Here is an 18,623-nt window from a genome sequence, read left to right on the forward strand (position 1 = left end):
GCTATGATTTTAATATCGACTGGAAGTAGGGAAATAGGCCTATAGGAATCAGGAATCAGAGGATCTCTCCCAGGTTTCGGTAAGACCACTATTATCGCCTCCTGCATAGACACTGGCAGGGTGCCTGATTCCAATGAGGCGTTCCATAGCTCCAGCAATTTGGGGAGCAGGGGTTTCCCAACTGATTTATACAACTCGGCCGGGAGCCCGTCTGATCCTGGTGCTTTGTAATTATGTAGCGAGGTTACCGTCTAATGTTAATGGCGTGTCTAAAAAGGCCTGCTGTTCCGATGTGAGAGTTGGTAGTGATATACCTCTCAAAAACTGCGTCATGTGAGTTGGAGTCACCGTAGTATGGGAGGAGTATAACGTTAAATAATAGCTTCTAAACACCTCTAGTATGTCCGTCAATGCTGTCACTACATCCCCTTCCTGACTTTGAATGCTCGTGATGTATGATGGATCCCTTTGGGCTTTGGCGACTACTGCAAGGATGTGTCCCGCCTTCTCACCCTCCACAAAAAAGGAATGTTTAGCAAATGTACGCTTTTGTGCTGCGGACTCCATATCAAATATATTGACAGCCTTATGGGCCGCTTGAAGCCTCCGGGCAGTAGCCCCCGTCGGTTGCAAGATGTGCTGCTCTTCCCTCTCTTGTAAGCCCTTCAGTAGATCCCTTCGCAATTGTCCCCTTCTTCTTTTCACCCCCGTGATACGCTGGATAAAGTGACCCCGTAAGTATGCCTTCATAGCATCCCATTCCACCTGGAGAGACACAGAACCCCCATTTAACACAAAATACTCATCTACCACCGGTATCACTGTGGCCGGGTCCAAAACGGTCAACTAATGTGGGTTCAGTCTCCACAGGCCTCTCCCGACCACATAGGGACAGATTATCCTTCCCAAAAACCTCAGAGAGCCAGTTCTCAAAGTTTTCTGTGGGGTGTGCACCCTCCATTCTCTCCGGCACACCCACCAGTCTTACATTATTCCGTCTCAGACGGTTCTCCAGGTCGTCCGTTTTTAGTAGTAGTTGAGAAATAACTTGATCATGCTTGCGGGAAGTTGTGGCAATAGGCGCAACCTTGTCCTCCAAGTCCCCCACTCTGTGCTCCACTTCCGTGGTTCTATCACTGACTTTACGTAAATCTTGGCGGAGAAACCCCACTTCTCCCTGCAAGCTGCCCACTTGTTGTGTAAGAGAGGAAATAGCAGCATTACATTTGGTGATAGAGGAATTGCATTGTGAGACTGCCAGCAAAATGTCCCTCAGTGTGGGCTCTTGTGCACAGACTGTCCCTGGGGCATAGGGTGGGATGCTGCTCTGCTGTGCTTCCCCTGCCACAGCTTCCATGTATTCCTCTTCTCCCTCCTTGTCACTGCAGCCCCCCACCATGTCTGTCACTGAAGGGGTAATCTCTATGGGGCTTTCCTCTATAGCTTCCCCCTCCACCGGATCATACCGTACACATCCATTGCTCATCCGTGGGGTCGGCGGTTTCTGGAACTCCACTAGCTTGGCAGCTGTCCCTGCAGTAATCTGCCGTGTGCTGCGTGGTGTGTGAGGCGGCGGGCCGGCGCCATCTTGGATTTCTCGGCCGCCCGTTCCCGCCGTTGATTTTGTCTTCTTAGGGACCCTTCCAGCCATCTGCCCGGTACCGGAATGCTGCCCGGGCTTCTCTGCACCCCTGGGAGCGTTTGCAGTGAGGATGGTGGCCCGCAGGAGTAGTAGTGTGCCGGTAATTAGCGGGACCCGCGGGAGCTCTCAGACCTCGCGTCTGTTCACATGTCCGGCTAGGCTCCGCCCCCTGGCCCCACGGCAACTTACTGTGACCTCCCCAGCACCTCCTGAGCCGCCCGTCCAGCTCCAGATAAGTTCACGGGGGACAGGAGAAAATTTCATGCCTTCCGGGAGGGATGTAAGTTATTCTTCAGATTAAGTCCCCGCTCCTCTGGTGATGAGACCCAGAAGGTGGGCATAGTCATGTCCCTTCTCCAAGGGCCACCACAGGAATGGGCCTTCTCCTTACCGCCTGACTCTCCGGAGCTGCTGACCGTAGATCAATTCTTTCTGGCATTAGGGCTGCTTTATGATGACCTGACAGTGCCGCCAATGCTGAGCGTCAGCTGACAGGATTGAGACAGGGCAGACGTCCAGTGTAGGAGTACTGTTCAGAATTTAGGCAGTGGAGCGGCCTCTCTATTTGGAATGACTCTGCCCACCGCTTTCAGTTCCGTGCAGGGCTGAGTGACCGGTTAAAGGACATGCTGGTGGCCTACTCCACCCCTGACTCGCTCGAGGAGAGTATGACTTTAGCCATCTGAGTCGACCGACGTTTGAGGGACAGGCAGGGAAAGTTACCCCAGACCATCCCAGTCTCCAGCCTCCTACCCTAAACCTTCCCCTCCTGTTATACTCACACCAGACGAGCCTATGCAGGTAGACTCCACTGAGAACAACCTATGCCTATATTGTGGGAAAGCAGGAAATCGAATTCGGCAATGTCCTTCCAGGCCAGGACTAGAGATGAGCAGACTCAGCCCCCTTTGCCCAAGGAGACGCATGATATAGGACCCCCTGCCTTGAAGTTAAGTCCATGTCGAAAAAATTGATTTCTTGCTTATGTATAATTTGTCATTTGATGTGATTTTGGGGTTTCCCTGGTTGGAGACACATAACCCTGTCTTCGATTGGGCTAACCGGGAACTGGTGAGATGGGGTTCTAGGTGTGTTTCCCATTGTATGACTGTTTCTTTTGCGGAATGCCCTAAGAGAGAGGACAATCCGGAATTCTTGTCGGACTATTCAGATGTTTTTGACGAAAAGGCTGTGGACGGATTGCCGCTCACAGACCATAAGACTGTGCTATTGAGCTAGTTCCCGGTGCCAGATGTCCTCGGGGTCGTATTTTTAACTTGTCTTGTCCTGAGAGGGAGGCTATGCGGGAGTACATAAAAGACTCGGTCATATTCATCCGTCCTCCTCTCCCTTGGGGGCGGGGTTCTTTTTTGTGGGCACTGTATATACTATATACTATTATATCACTGGGGGCTGTATTGTAAGGGTTATGCTGGGCCCTGTACACCCCTCATAGTAATGGAAATACAAAATTGTTTTAATACAATACATGAAATCTACAATGAAAAACGCATGGAAGAATAGGGCTACTGCAGTGTCCCAGAACATACAGACTACTACTCCTATTATGGCCATTTCTCTTGCTGTGTCCATGCCTGTTCTGGTAAGTGTTTGCACTGCAACTGCTGCTGGTTTTCCCCTAGTATTCTCTGGTAATGTGCATTCTCATGTGTATTCTCATGTATTCCTGTGTATTATTGCATTGTACAGTGGTATGCAAGGCTGTTGATCACGTGACCTGTAACCATGGTTCCTCCAATGGCCGACTAGTTCTGGCCAGGAACAACCATGTGACCTCCCACTTCCTCCTAACAAGTGAGTCTTCCCCCTGCTTCCAAGCAAGGAGGATGTGTGTCGTCCCTCTCCTGCCTCAGAGGAGTTGGGCTTCTTCTCTGCAGCCTTTTCACCATAAGAAGAGTGACTGATTCTGCTGCTGTATTCAAGTCTTCGGCTGTATCTGCCTGCTCAAGTGTCCGGAGTCTTCTCTCTCATCTGGGTGTCATTCCGTTATCTCTCCTCATCGCTACAAGGATTCACAGCAAGTATTATTCTCCAGCTAATCCACCCAGCAACGCTATTTCTCTCATACTCCTACTCCCATCATCCGGCACGTATTCTCACAGCCTATGCAGCACCACTCCTGCTTTATTTGTCAAAGCCTGCTATATACCCGGTTGCATCCGGACAGAACTGTTGCTACTAGTTACCTTATCTATAATAAAACCGCTGTTACTGAACCCTGGCATTGGTGTCCACTAACTGGTGCCCTGACTAAGTGCAGCGAAGAATCGCATGCCCATCATCACCCGCAGATTCCACAGACCGTCCCTACAGCTGTGCTGCCCTCAGGCCTATACCGTGACAAGTATAACCCCTGCAGCTGCCCCGGTCATTGCCCGCTCATAACACCAGCACTGCGGAAGTGGCCCCCAGGGGCCAGGGCATCGCACTACCTCCTAGCATTTCATTATTATGGCCACCAGGGGGAACCCTGTCACATAAAACAATGCAGAAGCAAATGAGGAGAACACACTACAACCACTAGAGGTCACTGTTCCCTAATAAATACATATATATAATAAATAACTAATCAAAATCCTAATAAGGAGCTGCAATACCAAATCCAACCACTAGGTGTAAGCAGAGAGAAACTCCTGGATTTCAGCACAATGGAAGAGGAAACAAAGCACTAATCCATTGTGTTACTATGAGGGTCAGCGTATTGCAAAGGATTTCATAGTATGCAGATAGCCGCACTGTACAGAGCTCACTCCCTGGCGCCACCTATAGGAGGTAACTTACCTGCAGGTCAAATACATTCTAAGTAGCTCAGACCTAGAGGCACCATAAGAGCTTACACTCTACAGGAGAGAGACATCACTGACCATAAGAGCTTACACTCTACAGGAGAGACATCACTGACCATAAGAGCTTACACTCTACAGGAGAGACATCACTGACCATAAGAGCTTACACTCTACAGGAGAGATCACTGACCATAAGAGCTTACACTCTACAGGAGAGACATCACTGACCATAAGAGCTTACACTCTACAGGAGACATCACTGACCATAGGAGCTTACACTCTACAGGAGACATCACTGACCATAAGAGCTTACACTCTACAGGAGACATCACTGACCATAGGAGCTTACACTCTACAGGAGAGAGACATCACTGACCATAAGAGCTTACACTCTACAGGAGAGACATCACTGACCATAAGAGCTTACACTCTACAGGAGAGATCACTGACCATAAGAGCTTACACTCTACAGGAGAGACATCACTGACCATAAGAGCTTACACTCTACAGGAGACATCACTGACCATAGGAGCTTACACTCTACAGGAAACATCACTGACCATAAGGGCTTACACTCTACAGGAGACATCACTGACCATAGGAGCTTACACTCTACAGGAGAGAGACATCACTGACCATAAGAGCTTACACTCTACAGGAGAGACATCACTGACCATAAGAGCTTACACTCTACAGGAGACATCACTGACCATAAGAGCTTACACTCTACAGGAGACATCACTGACCATAGGAGCTTACACTCTACAGGAGACATCACTGACCATAAGAGCTTACACTCTACAGGAGACATCACTGACCATAAGAGCTTACACTCTACAGGAGACATCACTGACCATAAGAGCTTACACTCTACAGGAGACATCACTGACCATAGGAGCTTACACTCTACAGGAGACATCACTGACCATAGGAGCTTACACTCTACAGGAGACATCACTGACCATAAGAGCTTACACTCTACAGGAGACATCACTGACCATAGGAGCTTACACTCTACAGGAGACATCACTGACCATAAGAGCTTACACTCTACAGGAGAGACATCACTGACCATAAGAGCTTACACTCTACAGGAGACATCACTGACCATAGGAGCTTACACTCTACAGGAGACATCACTGACCATAAGAGCTTACACTCTACAGGAGACATCACTGACCATAAGAGCTTACACTCTACAGGAGAGAGACATCACTGACCATAAGAGCTTACACTCTACAGGAGACATCACTGACCATAAGAGCTTACACTCTACAGGAGAGAGACATCACTGACCATAGGAGCTTACACTCTACAGGAGACATCACTGACCATAGGAGCTTACACTCTACAGGAGACATCACTGACCATAGGAGCTTACACTCTACAGGAGACATCACTGACCATAAGAGATTACACTCTACAGGAGAGAGACATCACTGACCATAGGAGCTTACACTCTACAGGAGACATCACTGACCATAGGAGCTTACACTCTACAGGAGACATCACTGACCATAAGAGCTTACACTCTACAGGAGACATCACTGACCATAAGAGATTACACTCTACAGGAGAGAGACATCACTGACCATAAGAGATTACACTCTACAGGAGACATCACTGACCATAAGAGCTTACACTCTACAGGAGAGACATCACTGACCATAAGAGCTTACACTCTACAGGAGAGACATCACTAACCATAGGAGCTTACACTCTACAGGAGAGACATCACTGACCATAAGAGCTTACACTCTACAGGAGACATCACTGACCATAAGAGCTTACACTCTACAGGAGAGACATCACTGACCATAGGAGCTTACACTCTACAGGAGACATCACTTACCATAAGAGCTTACACTCTACAGGAGACATCACTGACCATAGGAGCTTACACTCTACAGGAGACATCACTGACCATAGGAGCTTACACTCTACAGGAGACATCACTGACCATAGGAGCTTACACTCTACAGGAGAGACATCACTGACCATAAGAGATTACACTCTACAGGAGACATCACTGACCATAGGAGCTTACACTCTACAGGAGAGACATCACTGACCATAAGAGATTACACTCTACAGGAGAGACATCAATGACCATAAGAGCTTACACTCTACAGGAGACATCACTGACCATAGGAGCTTACACTCTACAGGAGAGACATCACTGACCATAGGAGCTTACACTCTACAGGAGAGACATCACTGACCATAAGAGATTACACTCTACAGGAGAGACATCACTGACCATAAGAGCTTACACTCTACAGGAGACATCACTGACCATAGGAGCTTACACTCTACAGGAGACATCACTGACCATAAGAGCTTACACTCTACAGGAGACATCACTGACCATAAGAGCTTACACTCTACAGGAGAGAGACATCACTGACCATAGGAGCTTACACTCTACAGGAGAGACATCACTGACCATAGGAGCTTACACTCTACAGGAGACATCACTGACCATAGGAGCTTACACTCTACAGGAGAGACATCACTGACCATAGGAGCTTACACTCTACAGGAGACATCACTGACCATAAGAGCTTACACTCTACAGGAGACATCACTGACCATAAGAGATTACACTCTACAGGAGAGAGACATCACTGACCATAAGAGATTACACTCTACAGGAGACATCACTGACCATAAGAGCTTACACTCTACAGGAGAGACATCACTGACCATAAGAGCTTACACTCTACAGGAGAGACATCACTGACCATAGGAGCTTACACTCTACAGGAGAGACATCACTGACCATAAGAGCTTACACTCTACAGGAGACATCACTGACCATAAGAGCTTACACTCTACAGGAGAGACATCACTGACCATAAGAGCTTACACTCTACAGGAGACATCACTGACCATAGGAGCTTACACTCTACAGGAGACATCACTGACCATAAGAGCTTACACTCTACAGGAGAGACATCACTGACCATAAGAGATTACACTCTACAGGAGAGACATCAATGACCATAAGAGCTTACACTCTACAGGAGACATCACTGACCATAGGAGCTTACACTCTACAGGAGAGACATCACTGACCATAAGAGATTACACTCTACAGGAGAGACATCACTGACCATAAGAGCTTACACTCTACAGGAGACATCACTGACCATAAGAGCTTACACTCTACAGGAGAGACATCACTGACCATAGGAGCTTACACTCTACAGGAGAGACATCACTGACCATAGGAGCTTACACTCTACAGGAGAGACATCACTGACCATAAGAGATTACACTCTACAGGAGAGACATCACTGACCATAAGAGCTTACACTCTACAGGAGACATCACTGACCATAAGAGCTTACACTCTACAGGAGAGACATCACTGACCATAAGAGCTTACACTCTACAGGAGACATCACTGACCATAGGAGCTTACACTCTACAGGAGAGACATCACTGACCATAAGAGCTTACACTCTACAGGAGACATCACTGACCATAAGAGCTTACACTCTACAGGAGACATCACTGACCATAAGAGCTTACACTCTACAGAAGAGACATCACTGACCATAAGAGCTTACACTCTACAGGAGAGACATCACTGACCATAAGAGCTTACACTCTACAGGAGAGACATCACTGACCATAGGAGCTTACACTCTACAGGAGACATCACTGACCATAAGAGCTTACACTCTACAGGAGAGACATCACTGACCATAGGAGCTTACACTCTACAGGAGACATCACTGACCATAGGAGCTTACACTCTACAGGAGACATCACTGACCATAAGAGCTTACACTCTACAGGAGACATCACTGACCATAAGAGCTTACACTCTACAGGAGACATCACTGACCATAAGAGCTTACACTCTACAGGAGAGAGACATCACTGACCATAGGAGCTTACACTCTACAGGAGAGACATCACTGACCATAGGAGCTTACACTCTACAGGAGACATCACTGACCATAAGAGCTTACACTCTACAGGAGAGACATCACTGACCATAAGAGCTTACACTCTACAGGAGACATCACTGACCATAAGAGCTTACACTCTACAGGAGACATCACTGACCATAAGAGCTTACACTCTACAGGAGACATCACTGACCATAAGAGCTTACACTCTACAGGAGACATCACTGACCATAAGAGCTTACACTCTACAGGAGAGAGACATCACTGACCATAAGAGCTTACACTCTACAGGAGAGACATCACTGACCATAAGAGCTTACACTCTACAGGAGAGACATCACTGACCATAAGAGCTTACACTCTACAGGAGACATCACTGACCATAAGAGCTTACACTCTACAGGAGACATCACTGACCATAGGAGCTTACACTCTACAGGAGAGAGACATCACTGACCATAGGAGCTTACACTCTACAGGAGACATCACTGACCATAGGAGCTTACACTCTACAGGAGAGACATCACTGACCATAAGAGCTTACACTCTACAGGAGAGACATCACTGACCATAAGAGCTTACACTCTACAGGAGACATCACTGACCATAGGAGCTTACACTCTACAGGAGACATCACTGACCATAAGAGCTTACACTCTACAGGAGACATCACTGACCATAGGAGCTTACACTCTACAGGAGACATCACTGACCATAAGAGCTTACACTCTACAGGAGACATCACTGACCATAAGAGCTTACACTCTACAGGAGAGAGACATCACTGACCATAAGAGCTTACACTCTACAGGAGAGACATCACCGACCATAAGAGCTTACACTCTACAGGAGAGACATCACTGACCATAGGAGCTTACACTCTACAGGAGACATCACTGACCATAAGAGCTTACACTCTACAGGAGAGACATCACTGACCATAAGAGCTTACACTCTACAGGAGACATCACTGACCATAAGAGCTTACACTCTACAGGAGAGACATCACTGACCATAAGAGCTTACACTCTACAGGAGACATCACTGACCATAAGAGCTTACACTCTACAGGAGACATCACTGACCATAAGAGCTTACACTCTACAGGAGAGACATCACTGACCATAGGAGCTTACACTCTACAGGAGACATCACTGACCATAGGAGCTTACACTCTACAGGAGACATCACTGACCATAAGAGCTTACACTCTACAGGAGACATCACTGACCATAAGAGCTTACACTCTACAGGAGACATCACTGACCATAAGAGCTTACACTTTACAGGAGACATCACTGACCATAAGAGCTTACACTTTACAGGAAACATCACTGACCATAAGAGCTTACACTCTACAGGAGAGACATCACTGACCATAGGAGCTTACACTCTACAGGAGAGACATCACTGACCATAAGAGCTTACACTCTACAGGAGAGACATCACTGACCATAAGAGCTTACACTCTACAGGAGACATCACTGACCATAAGAGCTTACACTCTACAGGAGACATCACTGACCATAAGAGCTTACACTCTACAGGAGACATCACTGACCATAAGAGCTTACACTCTACAGGAGACATCACTGACCATAGGAGCTTACACTCTACAGGAGACATCACTGACCATAAGAGCTTACACTCTACAGGAGACATCACTGACCATAGGAGCTTACACTCTACAGGAGAGACATCACTGACCATAAGAGCTTACACTCTACAGGAGAGAGACATCACTGACCATAGGAGCTTACACTCTACAGGAGACATCACTGACCATAAGAGCTTACACTCTACAGGAGACATCACTGACCATAAGAGCTTACACTCTACAGGAGACATCACTGACCATAAGAGCTTACACTCTACAGGAGACATCACTGACCATAGGAGCTTACACTCTACAGGAGAGACATCACTGACCATAGGAGCTTACACTCTACAGGAGACATCACTGACCATAAGAGCTTACACTCTACAGGAGACATCACTGACCATAAGAGCTTACACTCTACAGGAGACATCACTGACCATAGGAGCTTACACTCTACAGGAGACATCACCGACCATAAGAGCTTACACTCTACAGGAGAGACATCACTGACCATAAGAGCTTACACTCTACAGGAGAGAGACATCACTGACCATAAGAGCTTACACTCTACAGGAGAGACATCACTGACCATAAGAGCTTACACTCTACAGGAGACATCACTGACCATAAGAGCTTACACTCTACAGGAGAGACATCACTGACCATAGGAGCTTACACTCTACAGGAGAGACATCACTGACCATAGGAGCTTACACTCTACAGGAGAGAGACATCACTGACCATAAGAGCTTACACTCTACAGGAGAGACATCACTGACCATAAGAGCTTACACTCTACAGGAGAGACATCACTGACCATAAGAGCTTACACTCTACAGGAGAGAGACATCACTGACCATAGGAGCTTACACTCTACAGGAGAGACATCACTGACCATAGGAGCTTACACTCTACAGGAGACATCACTGACCATAAGAGCTTACACTCTACAGGAGACATCACTGACCATAGGAGCTTACTCTGCACTATTGCTGTTGTTTTGCCCTCTCTCCAGCAGGTGGCGCTCTCCTATCAGTATACACAGTGTTGGGGGATTCTGCCGCAGCTCTTGGGGCTGCATCACTGTATATCGGGGCACATTTACCATTCAGGGTCTTGGATAAGCTGGGTGAACACCCCGGGGGCAGTCATGTGATCCAGTAGGGGGTGGTAAGGGTTAATATCTGGCGGGGCCCCTCATTGGCTGCAGCTTTGCACACAATTCCTCCTATTCTCTCCCATAATAAAGGGCTGCTGGGTGCTGCCACAATAGGGACGCAGTGCTGCAGTCTGTGGGCACCGCCGGGCTGAGCTCAGCTGATCCATCTGCCCGGCACTAGGACCCAGCCGGCCTCAGCCCTGCTCAGGATAGGGATGTCAGCACTGGGCAGCATCAGCCTGGCATCAGGCGAGGATGCCGGGGGTCTGTAGACGTACAGCAGCCGCAGCATCTGCATGGACAGCCCAGCCCTGTGACTCCCCCAGCAGCCATGCTTCATAGCAGAGAACCAGCTGAATAAAGGAGGAGAGACAGCAGCATGGCCCAGAGCAAGAGGCACACCTACAGCCGGGTGAGTGCCGGGCACCTATGGGCTCTACAGGGGGGGGGGGGGGGGGGGGGGGGGGGATGAGGTGTGGGAGGAAAAACACTAAAAATACTCTCTATTCAATACTGAATATATCCCTCGTCTCAGCTGCGACTCATAGAAAAACCCGTTGTGGCTATTGATCAATGTGAGGATATCCAATATGGCCATTATGGCAATACGGCTATCGATACGGCGCCGGATAGGAGTGACGCCTTCCTTACCGCAACTGTTCACACATCAACGCGTATATAAAGGTATAGGCGTAATACCAAACACCTGTGGCAGGTGAGGCATGTGTGATGGCGGACATGGCGTATCAATCAGATCAATATATTGTATTCAATAGGATTAATATTAGTGACATAGTAGTATCAGCAGTGTGGATACCTGTAGTATATAGGGGTAATATTAGTGACATAGTAGTATCAGTAGTGTGGATAGCTGTAGTATATACAGGGGTAATATTAGTCAGTCAGTAGTATCAGTAGTGTGGATACCTGTAGTATATACAGGGGTAATATTAGTAACATAGTAGTATCAGTAGTGTGGATACATGTAGTATATATAGGGGTAATATTAGTCAGTCAATAGTATCAGTAGTGTGCATACCTGTAGTATATACAGGGGTAATATTAGTCAGTAGTATCAGTAGTGTGGATACCTGTAGTATATAGGAGTAATATTAGTCAGTCAGTAGTATCAGTAGTGTGGATACCTGTAGTATATAGGGGTAATATTAGTGACATAGTAGTATTCAGTAGTGTGGATACCTGTAGTATATGCAGGGGTAATATTAGTAACATAGTAGTATCAGTAGTGTGGATACCTGTAGTATATACAGGGGTAATATCAGTCAGTAGTATCAGTAGTGTGGATACCTGTAGTATATACAGGGGTAATATTAGTGTCATAGTAGTATCGGTAGTGTGGATACCTGTAGTATATCTAGGGGTAATATTAGTCAGTCAGTAGTATCAGTAGTGTGGATACCTGTAGTATATACAGGGGTAATATTAGTAACATAGTAGTATCAGTAGTGTGGATACCTGTAGTATATCTAGGGGTAATATTAGTCAGTCAGTAGTATCAGTAGTGTGGATACCTGTAGTATATACAGGGGTAATATCAGTCAGTCAGTAGTATCAGTAGTGTGGATACATGTAGTATATAGGGGTAATATTAGTCAGTCAGTAGTATCAGTAGTGTGGATACCTGTAGTATATGCAGGGGTAATATTAGTAACATAGTAGTATCAGTAGTGTGGATACCTGTAGTATATGCAGGGGTAATATTAGTCAGTAGTATCAGTAGTGTGGATACCTGTAGTATATAGGGGTAATATTAGTCAGTCAGTAGTATCAGTAGTGTGGATACCTGTACTATTTTCTGGGGGGCTAATATTAGTGACATAGTAGTATCATTAGTGTGGATACCTGTAGAATATGCAGGGGTAATATTAGTCAGTAGTATCAGTAGTGTGGATAGCTGTAGTATATACAGGGGTAATATTAGTGACATAGTAGTATCAGTAGTGTGGATACCTGTAGTATATAGGGGTAATATTAGTCAGTAGTATCAGTAGTGTGGATAGCTGTAGTATATACAGGGGTAATATTAGTGACATAGTATCAGTAGTGTGGATACCTGTAGTATATGCAGGGGTAATATTAGTCAGTAGTATCAGTAGTGTGGATACCTGTAGTATATATAGGGGTAATATTAGTCAGTCAGTAGTATCAGTAGTGTGGATACCTGTAGTATATACAGGGGTAATATTAGTGACATAGTAGTATCAGTAGTGTGGATATCTGTAGTATATAGGGGTAATATTAGTCAGTCAGTAGTATCAGTAGTGTGGATACCTGTAGTATATACAGGGGTAATATTAGTGACATAGTAGTATCAGTAGTGTGGATATCTGTAGTATATAGGGGTAATATTAGTCAGTCAGTAGTATCAGTAGTGTGGATACCTGTAGTATATACAGGGGTAATATTAGTGACATAGTAGTATCAGTAGTGTGGATACATATAGTATATATAGGGGTAATATTAGTCAGTAGTATCAGTAGTGTGGATACCTGTAGTAAATAGGGGTAATATTAGTGACATAGTAGTATCAGTAGTGTGGATACCTGTAGTATATACAAGGGTAATATTAGTCAGTCAGTAGTATCAGTAGTGTGGACAGCTGTAGTATATACAGGGGTAATATTAGTGACATAGTAGTATCAGTAGTGTGGATACCTGTAGTATATAGGGGTAATAATAGTCAGTCAGTAGTATCAGTAGTGTGGATACCTGTAGTATATACAGGGCTAATATTAGTCAGTCAGTAGTATCAGTAGTGTAAATACCTGTAGTATATGCAGGGGTGATATTAGTCAGTCAGTAGTATCAGTAGTGTGGATACCTGTAGTATATACAGGGGTAATATTAGTAACATAGTAGTATCAGTAGTGTGGATACCTGTAGTATATGCAGGGGTGATATTAGTCAGTCAGTAGTATCAGTAGTGTGGATACCTGTAGTATATACAGGGGTAATATTAGTGACATAGTAGTATCAGTAGTGTGGATACCTGTAGTATATACAGGGGTAATATTAGTCAGTCAGTAGTATCAGTAGTGTGGATACCTGTAGTATATACAGGGGTAATATTAGGCAGCAGTATCAGTAGTGTGGATACCTGTAGTATATGCAGGGGTAATATTAGTGACATAGTATCAGTAGTGTGGATAGCTGTAGTATATAGGGGTAATATTAGTCAGTCAGTAGTATCAGTAGTGTTGATACCTGTAGTATATACAGGGGTAATATTAGTCCGTCAATAGTATCAGTAGTGTGGATACCTGTAATATATACAGGGGTAATATTAGTTACGTAGTAGTATCAGTAGTGTGGATATCTGTAGTATATACAGGGGTAATATTAGTCAGTCAGTAGTATCAGTAGTGTGGATACCTGTAGTATATACAGGGGTAATATTAGTTACGTAGTAGTATCAGTAGTGTGGATACCTGTAGTATATACAGGGGTAATATTAGTCAGTCAGTAGTATCAGTAGTGTGGATACCTGTAGTATATAGGGGTAATATTAGTCAGTCAGTAGTATCAGTGTGGATACCTGTAGTATATAGGGGTAATATTAGTGACATAGTAGTATCAGTAGTGTGGATAGCTGTAGTATATAGGGGTAATATTAGTCAGTCAGTAGTATCAGTAGTGTGGATACCTGTAGTATATACAGGGGTAATATTAGTGACATAGCAGTATCAGTAGTGTGGATACATGTAGTATATATAGGGGTAATATTAGTCAGTAGTATCAGTAGTGTGGATACCTGTAGTAAATAGGGGTAATATTAGTGACATAGTAGTATCAGTAGTGTGGATACCTGTAGTATATGCAGGGGTGATATTAGTCAGTCAGTAGTATCAGTAGTGTGGATACCTGTAGTATATACAGGGGTAATATTAGTGACATAGTAGTATCAGTAGTGTGGATACCTGTAGTATATACAGGGGTAATATTAGTGAGTCAGTAGTATCAGTAGTGTGGATACCTGTAGTATATACAGGGGTAATATTAGTCAGTCAGTAGTATCAGTAGTGTGGACAGCTGTAGTATATACAGGGGTAATATTAGTGACATAGTAGTATCAGTAGTGTGGATACCTGTAGTATATAGGGGTAATAATAGTCAGTCAGTAGTATCAGTAGTGTGGATACCTGTAGTATATACAGGGGTAATATTAGTGACATAGTAGTATCAGTAGTGTGGATACCTGTAGTATATACAGGGGTAATATTAGTAACATAGTAGTATCAGTAGTGTGGATACCTGTAGTATATACAGGGGTAATATTAGTAACATAGTAGTATCAGTAGTGTGGATACCTGTAGTATATAGGAGTAATATTAGTGACATAGTAGTATCAGTAGTGTGGATACCTGTAGTATATATAGGGCTAATATTAGTCAGTCAGTAGTATCAGTAGTGTAAATACCTGTAGTATATGCAGGGGTGATATTAGTCAGTCAGTAGTATCAGTAGTGTGGATACCTGTAGTATATACAGGGGTAATATTAGGCAGTAGTATCAGTAGTGTGGATACCTGTAGTATATGCAGGGGTAATATTAGTGACATAGTATCAGTAGTGTGGATAGCTGTAGTATATAGGGGTAATATTAGTCAGTCAGTAGTATCAGTAGTGTGGATAGCTGTAGTATATACAGGGGTAATATTAGTGACATAGTATCAGTAGTGTGGATACCTGTAGTATATGCAGGGGTAATATTAGTCAGTAGTATCAGTAGTGTGGATACCTGTACTATATGCTGGGTGGCTAATATTAGTGACATAGTAGTATCAGTAGTGTGGTGACTGCCCTGCCGGTGAGCAGGGACAGGCAGACGGTCACAAGTGAGATGGAACAGCGTGACTCCACTGGTGTAGTGGTTGGCTAAGGTGTAGCCCTTCCTGGTAGTAATTTGTTGTGACACCAGTGTCGGTTGGGCACACAGGTATGCCGGCACACCTGCTTTTATTTTGAGTGGGCTGGCTATACCTTTTTTCCCCTGTGGTCAGTGTCCTGCCTGGATGTTTGGGGGTCCCTTGGGCAATTATCACGGTGGGGAGATAACCCAAGGAAGCTGTGATTACTGTTTCGGTGCTTGGTGAAGAACCACAGAGTCCTGGTAAAATAAATATACTCTTGTTTACTGTGAAGATACTTGATACAGAGAACATATAATACACTTTCGTCTTGATAACCTACTTAATACTTTAGAGTCTAGATCTGTACTGAGAGTGAAGAGGTGACACAGCCATGCTGGCTGGGCTGCGTGCTGAGAGGTAGAAAAGGGTCAGAAGAGTAGAGAGGAGGATGTCCCAACCCAAGAAGTACTGTGCTCTGCCGGAACTTCAGAGGTAGAATAAGTAGAATACTTGAAAGTAGAGAGAATACTCTACTTTCTGCGAGATAGAGTCCTTAGGCTTCTAGCAACTTTGCTCTATCTGGATCAGTTCATTTAATTCTGTGTGGATACTGTCCTGCACTGTGTTACGATGTCCACAGCGTGGGTTAAGATGATCCCTGACTTGTCAGTAGTGACTTAACACTGCATAGTGTGTAACAAGGTTGCTTGAGGGAAGAATGTGTCTAGGTCTCGCATATACATGTGCTCTGCTCAATGTCTAGACCACACAACTCTTGCACTGGGGACCTGGCAGGAGCCAGGGCCCAAGTTGACTGCTGTAGGGAGTGTTCTAGCTTGCGTCCTTCCTCTACAGAATCCAAAGCAATAAGACCCCGCACTTCCTCTACCCATGTGGCTTCCTTCCTACAGCATGTGTAAACTGTGCTGTGAGTGGGTGAGGAGTGCATGTGCAAGATGCAAAGAGAAAGATGATAGGTGAGAAAAAGAAAGAACTCTCATTAATGGACAGATCCATGTGGTACATAGGAAAACAATAACTCCTACAGCTGTGCAATATCTGGACATAAATACTTGTAACAATGACATTTAGTGGTAAAACTTTGGTACTGCTACATTACTACATTACCAAAGGGTGTAACCAATAGCAACACCCATGGTGGGACACCACAGTAGTATCAGTAGTGTATGTACCTGTAGTATATGCAGGGGTGATATATATTATAATATTAGTGAATTACCAGCAGCACTATTACACTTACTGATAAACGTCGCCCTATTGAGTAAACCTCCACTGTGCAGAGGGACAATGGAAGAGGAGCACTGTGTTAGTGTGAACTGTGCACCGGGCAGACGATGTATTCGGCCCCATTCACATTACATTTCTGCTGTACTGCCATGATGTATGTCAGGATACGGGCACAGTGGTCTGTATAATGTGCTCACTGCAGTCACCTACCTGCCTAAGGTTTACCCTTATGTCTACTGCTCAGGGATGTGGCGTACCTGCAGCGCCCCCTTGTGGTAATGAGAGATGTGGATCCAGTAACCAGCGCTGGGCACCACACATAGAGCCGCCATTGTTCCCTGCTGGGATGTGATACTGGGGACGTCTGTGTCACTGGGGACTGATCTCCACAATTGGGTTTTGTGTGTATTGTAACCTTTATAAATGAGGTTTGGGTGTTGTCATGGTAACAGGAAGGGTGATGATGTCATCTGGACCTGGAGGTAGAGTTCAGGCTTCCCTCCGCTATCCTCTCTTCATACTGGTTATACTGTGTATTATAAGCGTCACATCATCCTCTCATGTTATATACAGGAGTCACTCACAGTAGTTATTTCCGCTCTTACAGTATATACCCCATAGTGTGACCGCTCTTACAGTATATACACCATAGTGTGACCGCTCTTACAGTATATACACCATAGTGTGACCGCTCTTACAGTATATACCATAGTGTGACCGCTCTTACAGTATATACACCATAGTGTGACCGCTCTTACAGTATATACACCATAGTGTGACCGCTCTTACAGTATATACACCATAGTGTGACCGCTCTTACAGTATATACACCATAGTGTGACCGCTCTTACAGTATATACCATAGTGTGACCGCTCTTACAGTATATACACCATAGTGTGACCGCTCTTACAGTATATACACCATAGTGTGACCGCTCTTACAGTATATACACCATAGTGTGACCGCTCTCACAGTATATACACCATAGTGTGACCGCTCTTACAGTATATACCCCATAGTGTGACCGCTCTTATAGTATATACCCCATAGTGTGACCGCTCTTACAGTATATACTCCATAGTGTGACCGCTCTTACAGTATATACCCCATAGTGTGACTGCTCTTACAGTATATACCCCATAGTGTGACCGCTCTTACAGTATATACACCCCATAGTGTGACCGCTCTTACAGTATATACACCATAGTGTGACCGCTCTTACAGTATATACACCATAGTGTGACCACTCTTACAGTATATACACCATAGTGTGACCGCTCTTACAGTATATACCCCATAGTGTGACCGCTCTTACAGTATAGACACCATAGTGTGACCGCTCTTACAGTATATACACCATAGTGTGACCGCCC

The sequence above is a fragment of the Dendropsophus ebraccatus genome, chromosome 7 (assembly GCF_027789765.1).
Source record: "Dendropsophus ebraccatus isolate aDenEbr1 chromosome 7, aDenEbr1.pat, whole genome shotgun sequence".
NCBI classification, from domain to species: Eukaryota; Metazoa; Chordata; class Amphibia; order Anura; family Hylidae; genus Dendropsophus; species Dendropsophus ebraccatus.